At 42.4% G+C, this 14,176-nt stretch overlaps 2 protein-coding genes across 2 annotated transcripts in view; one reads left to right on the forward strand and one right to left on the reverse strand.

Moving 5' to 3' along the window:
- Nucleotides 1-14,176, reverse strand: part of LOC109924783 (mitogen-activated protein kinase kinase kinase 10-like) — a 285,189-nt gene that overhangs the window by 208,621 nt on the left and 62,392 nt on the right. The window lies entirely within an intron of this gene.
- LOC109935467 (signal-induced proliferation-associated 1 like 3) overlaps nucleotides 1-14,176 on the forward strand; it is a 180,972-nt gene that overhangs the window by 108,927 nt on the left and 57,869 nt on the right. The window lies entirely within an intron of this gene.

Raw genomic sequence — 14,176 nt, forward strand, 5'->3', positions numbered from 1 at the left:
TAAGTGGTTTCTTGCTGAAGCATGAGCAAATAATTCAGATTTTTTAAAAATTTGCAATAAAACAGTCTATTAGCAAAAAAGATAAAATGGAGTAAACCAAATTATCTACTGATAACTTTATTCCTTAAAGATCTTAGAATTTATAATTTCATTAATTCCAAAACAACTTTGAAATTAGAAAAAAACGCAGGTTTTGTATAGTACCCAAAAACATACCTTGTGTAGTACCCATTTCAAAGTTTGAGTCACGTTTGACTTTAAATATAGACTAGAACTGCAGATTAGCTCCCAGAAGCAGTTATTATACACCTGAGTTTAAATGTACTCGGCTTAGGACTCCTGAAGAGGTCACTTAATCCTAACATTTCTGATCCAGAGCGAACACTAACTCTTCACTCCAAGGCAACCTTGTTCACTACATCCTTTCCTTCTCTGTACCTCTGGTCGATGCAGCCATTTTCAGCCAGAGACTTCTCAGAATTGCCCAAAACTCCGTAGTAGAACTTAAAAAATCTTTCTCTAAACTGGCTTATTCCCTTAAGATTAAAAGTTCCAGAAATCGCTGACCATTCTTGAGGCCCCATTATGTACCTTGGTCATAAAACAGTCAAAGGTAAACATAAATTCATTAGTTAGGCACAAAACCCATTAATTCTAAAGCTGGGACCGAAAAGAATGTGTTTTAAAAGAAATCACAATGGCTACAAAAATACCCCTTAGTTAATAATTAACTTCAGACACTGAAAACCTACATTACTAATTCAAAAAAACAACAAACCAAAACCCCAAACTTAAAATAGATGATATACATGTAAATCACAGTCTAAATCACATTTAGACATCATCCACTGATAATGCTTCATGCTAGCTGTCTTCTCAGCCCATGTGGTCTGTACTTAACGAGAATTAAGCTTTTTTTTTAAACTGCCTCTCTGAGGCATGAAGTCCATTTTAAAACTCTGAACTGGCGTACTATGTGAGTAGATGGCTAATCTTTTTGCAATTCAGCTTTGTAGAGGATTTATCTTTGAAGGAGATCTGGCAAAGTATATTACTGTTTTTCTTTCTAATGTCAAATAGATTTTGGGTGACACCAAAATTGGTGGTAGTGTGGACAATGAAGAAGTTAATCTAAGAATACAATGGAATCTTGATCAAATGGACTGGTTGGCTGAGGAATCGCAGATGGAGTTTAATGCAGATAAATGTGAGGTGTGGCATTTTGGTAAGACAAACCAGGGCAGGACTTATACAGTTAATGGTCGGACCTGGGAGTGCTGTCAAACAGAGATCTAGGATTCCTTGAAAGTGGCATCACAGTGATGAAGAAGGTTTTTGATGCACTTACTTTCTTCAGTCAGAGCATTGAGTGTGGGAGTTGGGACATCTTGTTACAGCTGTATAAGACCTTGGTAAGGCAGCATTTGGAGTACTGTGTACAATTCTGGTTGTCCTGCTGTAGGAAAGAGGTTATTAAACTGGAAAGGGTGCAAAAAAATTTTTGAATGATGTTATCAAGACTGGAGGATTTGAGTTGTAAGGAGAGGCTGGGACTTGTTTTCCCCAGAGCATAGATGGGTGAGTGGTGGCCTTATTGAGGTTTATGAAATTCTCATTATCATTGGTGGTCCCTTGTAGACAAGAATGACTCCACTGCACTCTAGGGATGAATCTGTAGGTGACTGTACAGTCCAAAATAGCCTCCACAGACTCTGTCACACTTAGGGCATAAGGTGGTCATGGAAAAGGGTGGGTGAGGCATTGGTGTAGCAGCACGCTCCTTATGTTGTTGCCTGGCTTCTACCTTTTCCTGGGCAAGTCCCAAGATGCTCAATGCCTTCCTGGGTGCTGTTTCTCCACCTCAGATGGTCTTGGGCCAGTGATTCTCAGGTGTCTGCGGGAATGCTGTACTTTGCCAGTGAGGCCTCGAGGTGCTTCCTCTGTCCACCTGGGGCTCGCCTGCTGTTTCAAAGCCGGAATAGAATGCCTGCTTGGGAAGTTGCATGTTGGTCATGCAGGTGACATGCCCAGCACATCGTAGCTGATCAAAGGTGGTCACTGCCTCAGTTGACCTGGTCAAGGACACTGGTTATGGTGCGTTTGTTTTCCCAGTGGATTCACTGTTCCAGTGCCTTGAGGGGTCTGCTGAGTACAATCCATTTCTCGGAGCAATATAGGTACCATGTTACCCTAGAGCAGTGTTTTTAGAGCAGTAAGATTATGTGCTCTTTCCTGGATTTATAGATAGTTAAGGTGCAAAGATGGCCTTCAGTAGAGTGATGTGCTCTTCCTGTCGGACGTGGGCGATTAGGGAGAAATTCAATGTTACTGCTGATCATGCCTGCAGGAAGTATTTGGCTGCGAATCCTATTGGATCACATGGATAGGTTGGAGCAGCAGTTAGTGATAAAGAGGGATTTACGAGAGCTGGGGGTGTGATAGATGGCAGTTTCAAGACAGTGGAAAAACCACAGATGTAGATGGGTTACCTCTAGGAAAGGTCGGAGAGGGAAGCAGGTAGTGCAGGCATCTTCTGTGGCTTTCCCCATCTCCAACAAATACATTGTTTTGGAAAATGTAGGGGCTGATAGACTCTGAGGAATGTAGCACTGACGGCCAAGTTTGATACCGAGACTGGCTCCATTGTAACGAGGGGTACATCAGGTTCCAAGCAATCAATTTGTGATAGGAGGCTGTCTAATCACAGGCACAGACAGACGTTTCGGTGGCCAGTAACGAGATATCAGAATGTTGCCTCCCGGGTTTCAGGGTCAAGGATGTTTCAGAGGGCGCAGAATATTCTCAAAGCGGGCAGTGACCAGCAGAGGGTCATTGTACACTTAAGAAGCGAACAACATAGGAAAAGAAAAGGATGAGGTTCTGAGGAGAGAATCTAGGAAATTAGGCAGTAGGTTGAAAAGTAGTTCCTTGAGGGTAGAATTATCTGCATAACTTCGTGTCACGTGCTAGTGAAGGTAGGAATCGGAGGATAGAGCAGATGAATGCATGGCTGAGGAACTGGTGCAGGGGAAAAGGATACCCACTTTTGGATCATTGGAATCTCTTTTGAGATAGAAGTGACCTGTACAGGAAGGACAGGTTGCACCTGAATTGGAAGGGAGGTTTGCTAGAGCTACTGGGGAGGGTTTAAAGGGGGGACAAGGGAGGGAGGGGGTGTGACGTTTTTGATTAGGGATAACATGGCTGTACTGGGGGAGGACATTCCAGAGAGTATTTTTAGTTAAGGTATTTGGGTGGATATGAGAAATAAGGAAATGATGATCACTTTATTGGGATTGTACTATATACCCCCCAATAGTCAGTGGGAAGTTGAGAAGCAGATTTGAAAGGAGGCATCTGTTGTCTCAGAACAATAGAGGGATAATGGTAGGGGATTTTAACTTTTCAAACATTGGTCTGGGACTGCTATATGGAGAAGAATTTGTCTGCATGTGCAAGAAAATTTTCTGATTCAGTATGTGGCTGTACCTATTAGAGAAGGTGCTAAACTTAATCTTCTGTTGGGAAATAAGGCAGGGCAAGTGACTGAGGTGTCAGTGGGGGAGCACTTTGGGGCCAGTGATCATAATTCTATTAGTTTTAATATAGTGATGAAAAAGAGCTGGACTAAAAATTAGTACTAAATTGGAGTAAGGCCAATTTTGACAATATTAAGCAAAACTTTCAAAAGTTGATTAGGGGTGGGTAGATATTCACAGGTAAAGGAATGACTGGGAAGTCTTCAAAAATGAGACCATGCCTTTCTGTTAGGGTGAAGGGCAAGGCTGGTAGGTATAGGGAATGCTGGATGACTAGAGAAATTGAGGTTCTGGTCAAGAAAGAGGCATCTATCAAGTATAGATTTTTAAGATGAGAGGAGAGAGATTTTTAAAAAAAATACATAACAGGCAAATGTATTATGCAATGGGTTGGTTGCAAGTGGAATGAACTTCCTGAGAAAGTGGTGGCTGTGGGTACAATTACAACATTTAAAATACATTTGGATGGATACATGAATAGGAAAGGTTTTGAGGGATAAGTGCCAGGTGCAGGAAGGTGGGACTAGTTCAGTTTGAGATTGTTAGGCATGGATTGGTTGGACCAAAGTGTCTGTTTCTGTGCTGTATGACTCTATTCTATCAAGACAGCAGAGATCGGGTGAATCCCTAGAAGAGTATAAGGGCAGTAGGGGTATTCCTAAGATGGAAATCAGGAGGGCAAAAAGGGGACCTGAGAGAGCTTTGGCAAATAGGGTTAAGGAAAATCCAGAGGGATTCTACAAATACAGTAAGGACAAAAGGGTAATGAGGGAGAGAATAGGGTCCCTTAAAGATCAGTAAGGCTGCCTGTGTGTGAACCGCAGGAGGTGGCTGAGATTCGAAGCAAATTTTTTGCTTCAGTTTACTGTGGAGAAGGACATGGAAGCTAGAGAACTTGGGGAAAGAAATAGTGATATCTTGAAAAGCCTTCATATTAGAGGAGGTGGTGCTGAACGTCTTGGAACGCATAAAAGTGGATAAATCCCAGGGACCTGATCAAGTGTACCCTAGAATTTTGTGGGAAGCTAAGGAAGTGTTTGCTGGGCCCCTTGCTGAGATATTTGTATCATCAATAGCAACAGGTGAGGTGCTGGAAGACTGGAGGTTGGCTAACGTGGTCCCACTATTTAAGAAAGGTGGTAAGGAAAAGTCGGGAATGAGAGATGGGTGAGTCTGACATGAGGCCTGGTGGGAAAGTTGCTGGAGGGGATTCTGAGGGACAGGATTTACATGTATTTGGGAAGGCATGGACAGATTAGGGATAGTCAACGTGGCTTTGTGTGTGTGAAATTGTGTCTCACTAACCTGATTTGAGAGTTTGAAGAAGTAGCAAAGACGATTGATCAAGGCAGAGCAGTGGGCATTGTCTATATGGCCCTCGTTAAGGCGTTTGACAAGGTTCTGCTTGGTAGACTGGTTAAATCATATGGAATACAGAGAGAACTAGCTACTTGATACAAAATTGGGTCAACGGTCGGAGACAGAGGGTAGTGGTGGAGGGTTGCATTTCAGACTGAAGGCCTATGATCAAGGCGTGCTGCAAGGATTGGTGCTGGATCCACTGCTTTTTGCCATTTACATAAATGATTTGGATGTGACTATAGAGGGTATGCTTGGTAAATTTGCAGATGACGAATTGGTGCAGTGGACAATGAAGAAGGTTACCTCAGTGCGACCGCACCTTCATCAGATAGGACGAACAATGGCAGATGGAGTTTAATTCAAATAAATGTCAGGTACTACATTTTGGTAGGGCAAATCAGGGCAGGACTTATACACTTAATGGCAAGGTCCTGGGAAGTGTTGCTGAACAAAGTAATCTCGGGCTGCAGGTGCTTAGTTCCTTGAAAGTGGAATTGCAGGTAGACAGTAATGAAAAAGGCGTTTGGTATGCTTGCCTTTGGTAAATGCTTTGAGTATTGGAGTTGGGAAGTCGTTTTGCAGCTGTTCAGAGCATTGGCTAGGTCACGTTTGGAATACTGTGTTCAAATCTCTATAGCAAAGATGTTGTGAAACTTGAAAGGGTTCAGAAAAGATTTACAAGAATGTTTCCAGGGTTAGAGAGTTTGAGCTACAGGGAGTGGCTGAATAGGCTGGGTCTGTTCTCCCTGGAGAGTCAGAGGCTGAGGGGTGACCTTGCAGAAGTTTGTAAAATCATGAGGGGCATGGATGGGGTGAACAGTCAATATCTTTGCCCCAGGGTGGGATAGTCCAAAACTAGAGGATATAGGTTTAAGGTGAGAGGGGGAAAGATTTAAAAGGGACCTAAGGGGCAACTTTCTCACACAGGGTGGTGCTAGTGGAATGAGCTGCCTGAGGAGATGGTGGAGGCTGGTACAATTACATATAAAAAGCATCTGGGTGGGTACATGAATAGCAGGGTTTAGAGGGATATGGGCCAGTTGCAGGCAAGTGGGACTAGTTCAGTTCAGAAAATCTGGCCAGCGTGGATAAGTTGGACTGAAGAGTCTGTTTCTATGCTGTGAGACTCTATGACCATAAACAATAAAGGTGGAGAGCAAACAATTAAAGTTTTAAATCCCAGCGACAGGTCACTGGGATTAAACTGTTAACTTTTTGTTTTCTCTGCACTCACGCTGCCAGACATGCCGAGTTTCTCCAGCAATTTCTGCTTTGCTTCAGATTTGCAGCATCTCCAGTCCTTTGGTAAAGGAACTTTTTTGTCCTTTTCTGCTCTTGAGAGAGGATGCAAGGTTCCTCCTCGTCCTTGTCCATTGACCCCAGGGGAAGTGCATGTATCTGAGTGAGAGCCAGTGCCATGATTGACCTTGGCTCTGATGCTTTCGAGGAGTGCATAAGAGAGCTGACTTTTTTCTATGGAAATGTGATTAAGTAACAGTTTTTTAACTGCATTAAATAATGCATAATGTAACTGATCTTCAGAATTCTGGTTTGGCCTCATGTTAATTTTGCGTATACACCAGAGAAGGTCAATAAATGAATGGAATTAGCTGCATTGTTCATCTATCATCATTCCAACATGTGATTTAAACTCTGTTAGCTTAACAATGGAGGCGTTTCTGTTAGGAATAACTCCTGTTTGTATTTCCCTTGTTACATATGGTTGAAATACAAGCCGTAAAGATGTCATCAATAAAACCAGCGCAATTGCGATACAAGTTAACTTGGTGAATGGAGTGTAGGAGCTAGATAATTTACCCAAGGATTTGATTAACTTGGGTTATTTTTCGATTTTTTTTTTTTGTTGTGTGACATGCTGATTTTGCAGGCTTGTCAGAATTCAAAGCTGCATACGATGTAATTGTTCTTTTTCCTGAGCAGATTAGCCAGCAGAAGCAAATATATTGCCTAACATTAACAGTTCGCTCAGTTCCTCCATCTTGTGAAGCATATGTTCACAAGAGGCCAACTTCGATAAGGGAGCCTCCGAAACATCCACCTTCTTCCTCAACCGAGGATTCCCCAGCTCCTTTGTCAACAGGGCCCTCAACCAGGTCCGACCCATCTCCTGCACTTTCGCCCTCGCCCCTTCTCTTCCCTCCTGCAACAGCGATAGGGTTCCCCTTATCCTCACCTAGCATCCATATCTAAAGATCATCAGACGCCATTTCCACCACCTCCAGTGAGATGCCACCACCAAACACACATTCCCTTCTCCTCCCTTGTCCGCCTTCCGCAGGGACCGTTCCCTCCGGGACACCCTGATCCACACTTCCTTCACCCCCAGTACCTCCCCACAGCCCTACGGCACCTTCCCCTGTAACCGGCGAAGGTGCAACACCTGCACATTTACCTCCTCCCTCCCCAGTATCCAAGGGCCCAAACATACCTTCCAGACAAAGCAACACTTCACGTGCACTTCCCAGAATCTAGTCTACCGCATTCGCTGCTCACAATGTGGTCTCCTCTACATTGGGGAAACAAAGCGTAGACTTGGCGACCACTTTGTAGAACATCTACATTCTGCTTGCAAAAATGACACTGAACTACCTGTTGCCTGCCACTTTAATGCAGCACCCAGCTTCCGGGCCAACATCTGTCTCTGGCTTGCTGCAGTGTTCCAGCGAAGCCCAACGCAGGATGGAGGAACAACACCTCATTTTCCGCTTGGGGATCCTACAGTCCTCTGGACTCAATATTGAGTTCAATAATTTTAGGGCCTAAACTCTCCCATGTCCCAGCCCCCCACCCCACACACCAGGCCTTGTTACCACATAGCCTGTCACTATACACCCCCTGTTGTTAGTCACTAACAGCCCCCATTAACAACTACTCACCCTCCCACCCTGATCGTTAGCAACTCCTTTGTCTGTCCAACTTTCTTTCTCTGTTTGGGCTCTATCCTATCGTTTACTCCCTACCCCACCCACCTCCCTATTTTCTGCATATAAACTGACGTTTTCCTAGCCACCATCAGTTCTGAGGAAGGGTCACCAGACCTGAAACGTTAACTCTGATTTTCTCTCCACAGATGCTGCCAGACCTGCTGAGCTTTCCCAGCAACTTTGTTTTTGTTCCTGATTCACAGCATCTGCACTTCTTTCGTTTTTTTTTGTCTAACATTAGCTGTCCTGTGTAATCTAGCTCCATGATAGTCAGCAAACCCAGGGTAAAATGACTTTTCTGGTGTACCTCTTGCAAGAAATAATTATTAGAATTAGCTTTATTGTCACATGTACTCAAATGAGTACAGTGAAAAGTTTGAGTCACCACTTAGAGTGCTATCTTGGGTACAGAGGTACCTGGGTACACCTTTTTTAGTTATAAGATTTTAGAAAAGTAGAAAAATAAAGTCCAGCATTGCAGAAATAAAAGTTTCAGAACAAGAATCTTCCAACCCAGACCATGCTGGAACCTGGCCTTCATTCTGCATCAAGTCTTGACTCTAGACCATATCAGGCTTCACCTCAAGGTTCATGAGGCTGGGAGATCGCTCTGGAATCATCTCAAGACTGGGAGTCCACGCTGAGGCCATGCTAAGCCAAGAGACTGCCGCGTACTGCCGGAAGATGACCATACTGGGCCAAAAGGATGTCAATAAATATTCAAGGAATAATCTCTAGCAGTAGAAATGGCTGTTGACCTAGAGTGCATGGGTTCAGGTAGAAAACAGTTGCCATATGAAGGACACCTGAAAGACTGGTGCTGTTTACTGTGATTTGTGGAAACAATTGTTTTGAAGCACAAGTGCTTGATTCAAAAGTAATCCACTGCTAATAAAGCCCCTCTGATCAAAAGTGTGACATGATAGAAATTTGATGACCGGCAAGTTATTCACTATAACTGGGGATTTATTTTTGCAGCCCAATTGGGCTGTGTCTCTTCATACCAGATGCAAAAGCTTCACCAGGACTTTTATCTTTGACTCCTTTCCAGCATCCTGCCACTGTGAGCATAAAACCACCAGAAAATTTGGTCTCCACTCTGTGGTTGAATACGTGGCCACCAGGTGGTGGATCCAGAATTAGTGGGAACCTTCAAAAGGGAATTGGACAAATACTTGAATGAGAATAAATTGCAGGTACAACAGGAAAGGCTAGACACTATCTTGTTTGCTCTTGGAAAATAACTCTGAGTGGGCTGATTTTTCTCAACTAATTGGGCTGCAGTTTTAACTTAACGAAAAAGACAAAAGCTGCTGATTTTATTCTTGTGTAAATAGTTGAGAACTGGCACGACATGTTGTCTGCTCCTCTGAACTTGAACTGACAAAGTCCACTGACTCACATTGTCCAATGTTGGAAGCAGGTCTGCACTGGCCTGCGCAGAAAGATATCTATACATTGTACCACCTCCAATCGCCAGGGATCTGTCAGCACCAGCAGTTGCTTAACAGTTATGAGAAACTAGGATTACCAAAGCCAGTGCCAAGACAATAAGAAAAATATGTAGCTGGGTGGTTCATATCCTTGTTACAAACTGCATGAAGAAACTTGCTTTTGTGACATGTAAACTTTTCAATAGTTTTTCACTGCAGTATTTCAGGTGGAATGGCTCGCAATAGAACTGCTGTTTTCTGATGTCATGTGGTTTGCAATTGTACACTTCACAACTAAAGAGATTTGTGCTGAGAATTTCGTTGGAGTTCTCGCCATCAAAAAATTCAACTTGAACAGAATATTGACCTGATCTACCTAACCTGGGTTTCTGTCAACTTTATAATGACCTTGAGTAAATTCCTCTTATGCTGTTAATTCTGTTGCAGATCCCTCTCCAAGTCTTGAAGCGTGTGCTGGTTAAAATTGGATGAAATGCTGAAGAAGAGTCACACTAGACTCAGTGTTAACCTGTTTCTGTACCTAAAGATGCTGCCTGATCTGTTGAGTTTCTCCAGCATGTGTTTGCGAGTTAGATGATTTGGTGCATGGAGAGCCATGGGGATCTAAATCCTGACATGAGCCAGTTTGGCTGAAAGGTTTGATCCTGGTTTTAAAAAAATTCAAGTAACCCAAAACTCATTTAGGTTTCGGTCAAACATAATTGATAAGCGGTGTCCCAGGATCCCCAGCATACAATGTAGTCTATAGATTGCATCTTCAGCTATTTTTATTTGCTCTCAACCAGGTGCCTCTCAACCAGGGTATCTGTATTAGTAGCAATTCTAACCTCTGTAATAAACACAGGTTCCAAGGATTTTTTTTATGATTTCACTTGTTTCACAAAGCACAGAAGCTGGACTATCATCATAGTGATTATTGCTAGAAAAAAAGTGTTAAGTGTCAGTGTTAAGTGTTGTCTGAAATGAAACAGGGTGTCCCTCGAGTGTACACAAAACTCTGGAACTGCATGAGGTACTGTTGATCGTCTACGCCCACAATTTCTGGCTCTCTGAAACTGCTGTGCTTCTGCTTTGTTCTTTTGGATGGATTGGATTGTCTGTTCCAGCGCTGGCATTTGTCAGCTTTATTGAAACTGAGCATTCTTCATTGATTCTATCAAATAGTCTTCTCTAAATTAGTTACAACACTAGTTGGATGCTTGATAACGTTTCAGTTGACAGGATTAAATGCAGCATTGCAGTTCCCATTCTTGCTATCCTAATGACCTTGTCTGCATTTGTGCAAAGTTTTGCACTGGCTTTCACCCAAGAACTGAATTTTTGTTTACATGCTTTATTTGGGATCCTCTGTCAGAGATAGCTCTGACCCTACTTAATTGGTGGTTGTTACAGCAAGGCTTTTGCAGTAATAAGGCTTCCTAATACTCGAATGTCTGATCATTAATTGGATACCAAGAAAGTGAACTTTTTCAGTGTCACTTGCAACATTCATGCTAGACTCCTACATTCTGGGATCCTGGAAATACCTAATAAAAACCGAAAGAACTGCAAATGCTGTAAATCGGGAACAAAAACAGAAGTTGCTGGCAAAGCTCAGCAGGTCTGGCAGCAGTTAACACTTCAGGTCTGGAGACCCTTCCTCAGACCTGCTGAGCTTTGCCAGCAACTTCTGTTTTTGTTCATGAAAATACCTGTTCCCCAAACTGCCTTTTACGGAAAATGTGTTCAAAAGACTGAGCCTTGTAGTGAAGCGGTGCAGAAGCATTTAAGGAATGGGAATGGAGCAAATGCCATTGGTCTGAGTGCATTTGGAGGAATTCCCACATTTTGGTTTATAGTTTCAGTATTATAATGTAAACTGTATCAGACAGCTGGACTGTAGTGAGATGTAATTGAGGAAGCCAGCTTTCTTTTATAGCACATGTTCAATCTTCTCCTTATCAAGTTCAGGCTTTGGAAAATTTAAGTACTTTTCTCAGCCTGTACCTGACCCCAGGTAACAACTTTATGACAATCTCAAATCTGATTTGCTGAAGATCTGGTCTGCTGCAGCTTAGCAAGACAGATAATTCAGGCAGAAAACTTTTTATCTCGATCAGTGTTTGTGCTTGTTTTAGTTTTAATTCCATTGTGTTGTGCAGTGGTGGGTGAGTTCTCCATGCCATTTACTCCTCTCCTTTTGAACGGTTTGGTCAGGAAACGTGTCCTTGGGCTTTAGTTTAAGTTAGAAACCAGTTCATTTATTTTCTTCCAATTGAGGTTATGTTCAATGTCTTGCCTTGTCCCAACCTGACTCCTCATATTTTTTACCAGCCATTTATGACTAGGTCCCCTTGTAGCAATTGGACTGTTGTTACAGATTCTGCTTGCCCTGGAACATTCCTCAGACTTTCCCTAAAAACATCCACTTTCCTCACTTTCCCTATTTTTTTTCTTGCTGATTTGGTGTCTTGTTGAAGGCTGTTTATTAACCTCTTCCTGGACTCTTGGGAAAGGAAGAGAAAGTGTTTAGTGATGACACTCCAGCTGTTGTTTTAAGCAGCCTTGATGGCCTTTTCCTGTCCATTTGATATTGTATGTGTACTCTGTTCAGCACATTGTATGTACGTGCTCCTACAGGGGTGCAAATTTTCGGGTTCCCAAATGTACTGCAGACCGATTAGGGCAAATCGCGACATTTTGGTGCTATGAGGAAATGAATCTGACAATATAAATATAGTTTAACTGTTTTGGGTTTTCATTTTTGAGCCACTGACACTGCTGCCTGTATCCTGTGAACCTTAGTTAGAAAGCCCTAGGCTTAAATGTTGGACTTGACCTAGGACATTCATTTTTACCATGTTGTTTCTCTTCCCCCGCCCCTGCCACCGACACCCTCCAGGAGAGTGATGCTCAGAGACCACATGGTATGTGTACCCCGTTCCTGATTTGTACTCAAAATTCACTTTTGCTCTTGTCCTGTTGGAGTCTGCTTCCGAAAATGGAGCATAATGCCAAAATCAAACATGACTAAGAGGTTGATCTCAGTAATGAGAACATTGAAGAATTTCAACTAAATTGGCAGTTAATTTTTTTTTCAGTTTGTCCTATGCATGCATGAGAATGAGAACCTTGTTCTGTATGCTTCTGTCATGAAAAAAAAATCTAATTTGAACATAAAGTTGCTAAGTACAGGAAGTGCCTAATCATCATCTGCTCATACAACCCATATTTTCCTGGATCTCTAATGCCATTGGGTCTGGAGGTCAGCAGTTTTACATTTGTCAGTGTTGCCAACAGTGAGAGAATAGTTTGTCATGGACAGTAGTCATGCTAAGGTATCTCCAGATTCAAATTACACTGCTCCCTTTGGGAGCTGAAAGCCTTTATGATGACAAATTAAACAGACTGTATTAGGCAAACACTACTGCTACTTGAATCATTTCTATTTATCTCCCTGATGCCTATATACTTCTGCAGTTCAACTCAGTCAAAAGCCTTCTCTTCCCCTCCCCCACTCTTCTCCATACAGCTGGCTTTTCTATTCCTGTTTGAATAAAGAATTATAAATGAAAGACATTTTCAACGTGTGTTACAAGACCATTGTAAATGAAAGAAACTCTTAGTTTAAAATTTTAGTTTACATTGTGTGGTGTTGCATCTATTAGAAAAGCAAATATTCAGTGTTAAATTCTTTTGTACAATAGAGACCTATTATTCCATTATAGGATTGCAAACAGATGGGAAGAATTGCTGCAATATGCTGTTGTCATACCCCCAGCACCTACCCAAGCTTTGCTCATCATTTATCTTTAACAAAGTGCTTAACGAAAGCCAAAAAAAAATCTCTAAGTTACTCAGTAGTGAGCAAATGATTGATTTGGGGCATTAGTTGAAGGCAGGCTCAACTATCTGGCAATAACCATTTCCAACAAGAGAATGTAACTATTTCACTGAAGTATTACTGTCACTGACTCCCCAGTGTCAAAACCTTGGGTTCACCATTAACCAGAAACTCAATTGAATCAGCCACAAAAGTATTGAGGCCGTAGGAGGAACTCAGAGTCTGGAACTCTATGCCTGAATTCTGCTGAGTTACCGAAGCCTGTGTCCCCATCTATGAATCACAAGCTTAGAAATATAATTGAATACCCTTTATTTGTCTGGATAAGTACACCTCCAAAAACACTCAAAGCTCAACACCATCCACGATACATCTGCCTGCTTGATCTGTGTTCTATCCAGCATGTTAATTTATTTGTTCTCACTGGCTCAATGACTGCAGTGTATGCAAGACGTATTGCAACAATTTGAGAGCACCCTCTACCACCTAGAGAAAAGGCAGCAGGTACGTGAGAGCATCACCACCTGCAAATTCCCCTTGAGCCGCACACCATCCTGACTTGGCATTTATGTGGCTGTTCCATCACACTTGTTGCATGGTGGTGAGGACACAGACTGCTGTGGTTCAGGAAGGCAGCTCACCATTCTTCAAGAGCAATTGAGGATCAGCAGTGTTCACTTATGAAGAATGAAAGAAGCCAGGCTTCGAGCAGAGAACAGTAGTAATAGAAGGTTGTAGGGAGACCATACTGCAACTCCAGATTAGAGCTAAGAAATGGCCAGGCTAATTTGGAACATGAAGGGATTTTGATTTGACAATGATAAAATTTGTGTGGTTTTTGTTTTAGTTGAGTTGCAGTTTCTGAAGGCCAAACCCATTAAGCTGTATGCAGGTATGTCAAGACCATACAGATATTTTAACTTGTGCCTAAACCAGCAATTGCAGGATTGGTGTTCCCAACATAACCCTTAAATTCTGCAGTAAATGGGTCTCTACCAGTTTCCTGCAGTACTTAAGTGAATTGGCATTGCAACTTGGCCCCCTTTTTAAGTA

Source organism: Rhincodon typus, chromosome 39, assembly GCF_021869965.1.
Source record: "Rhincodon typus isolate 14 chromosome 39, sRhiTyp1.1, whole genome shotgun sequence".
NCBI lineage: Eukaryota > Metazoa > Chordata > Chondrichthyes > Orectolobiformes > Rhincodontidae > Rhincodon > Rhincodon typus.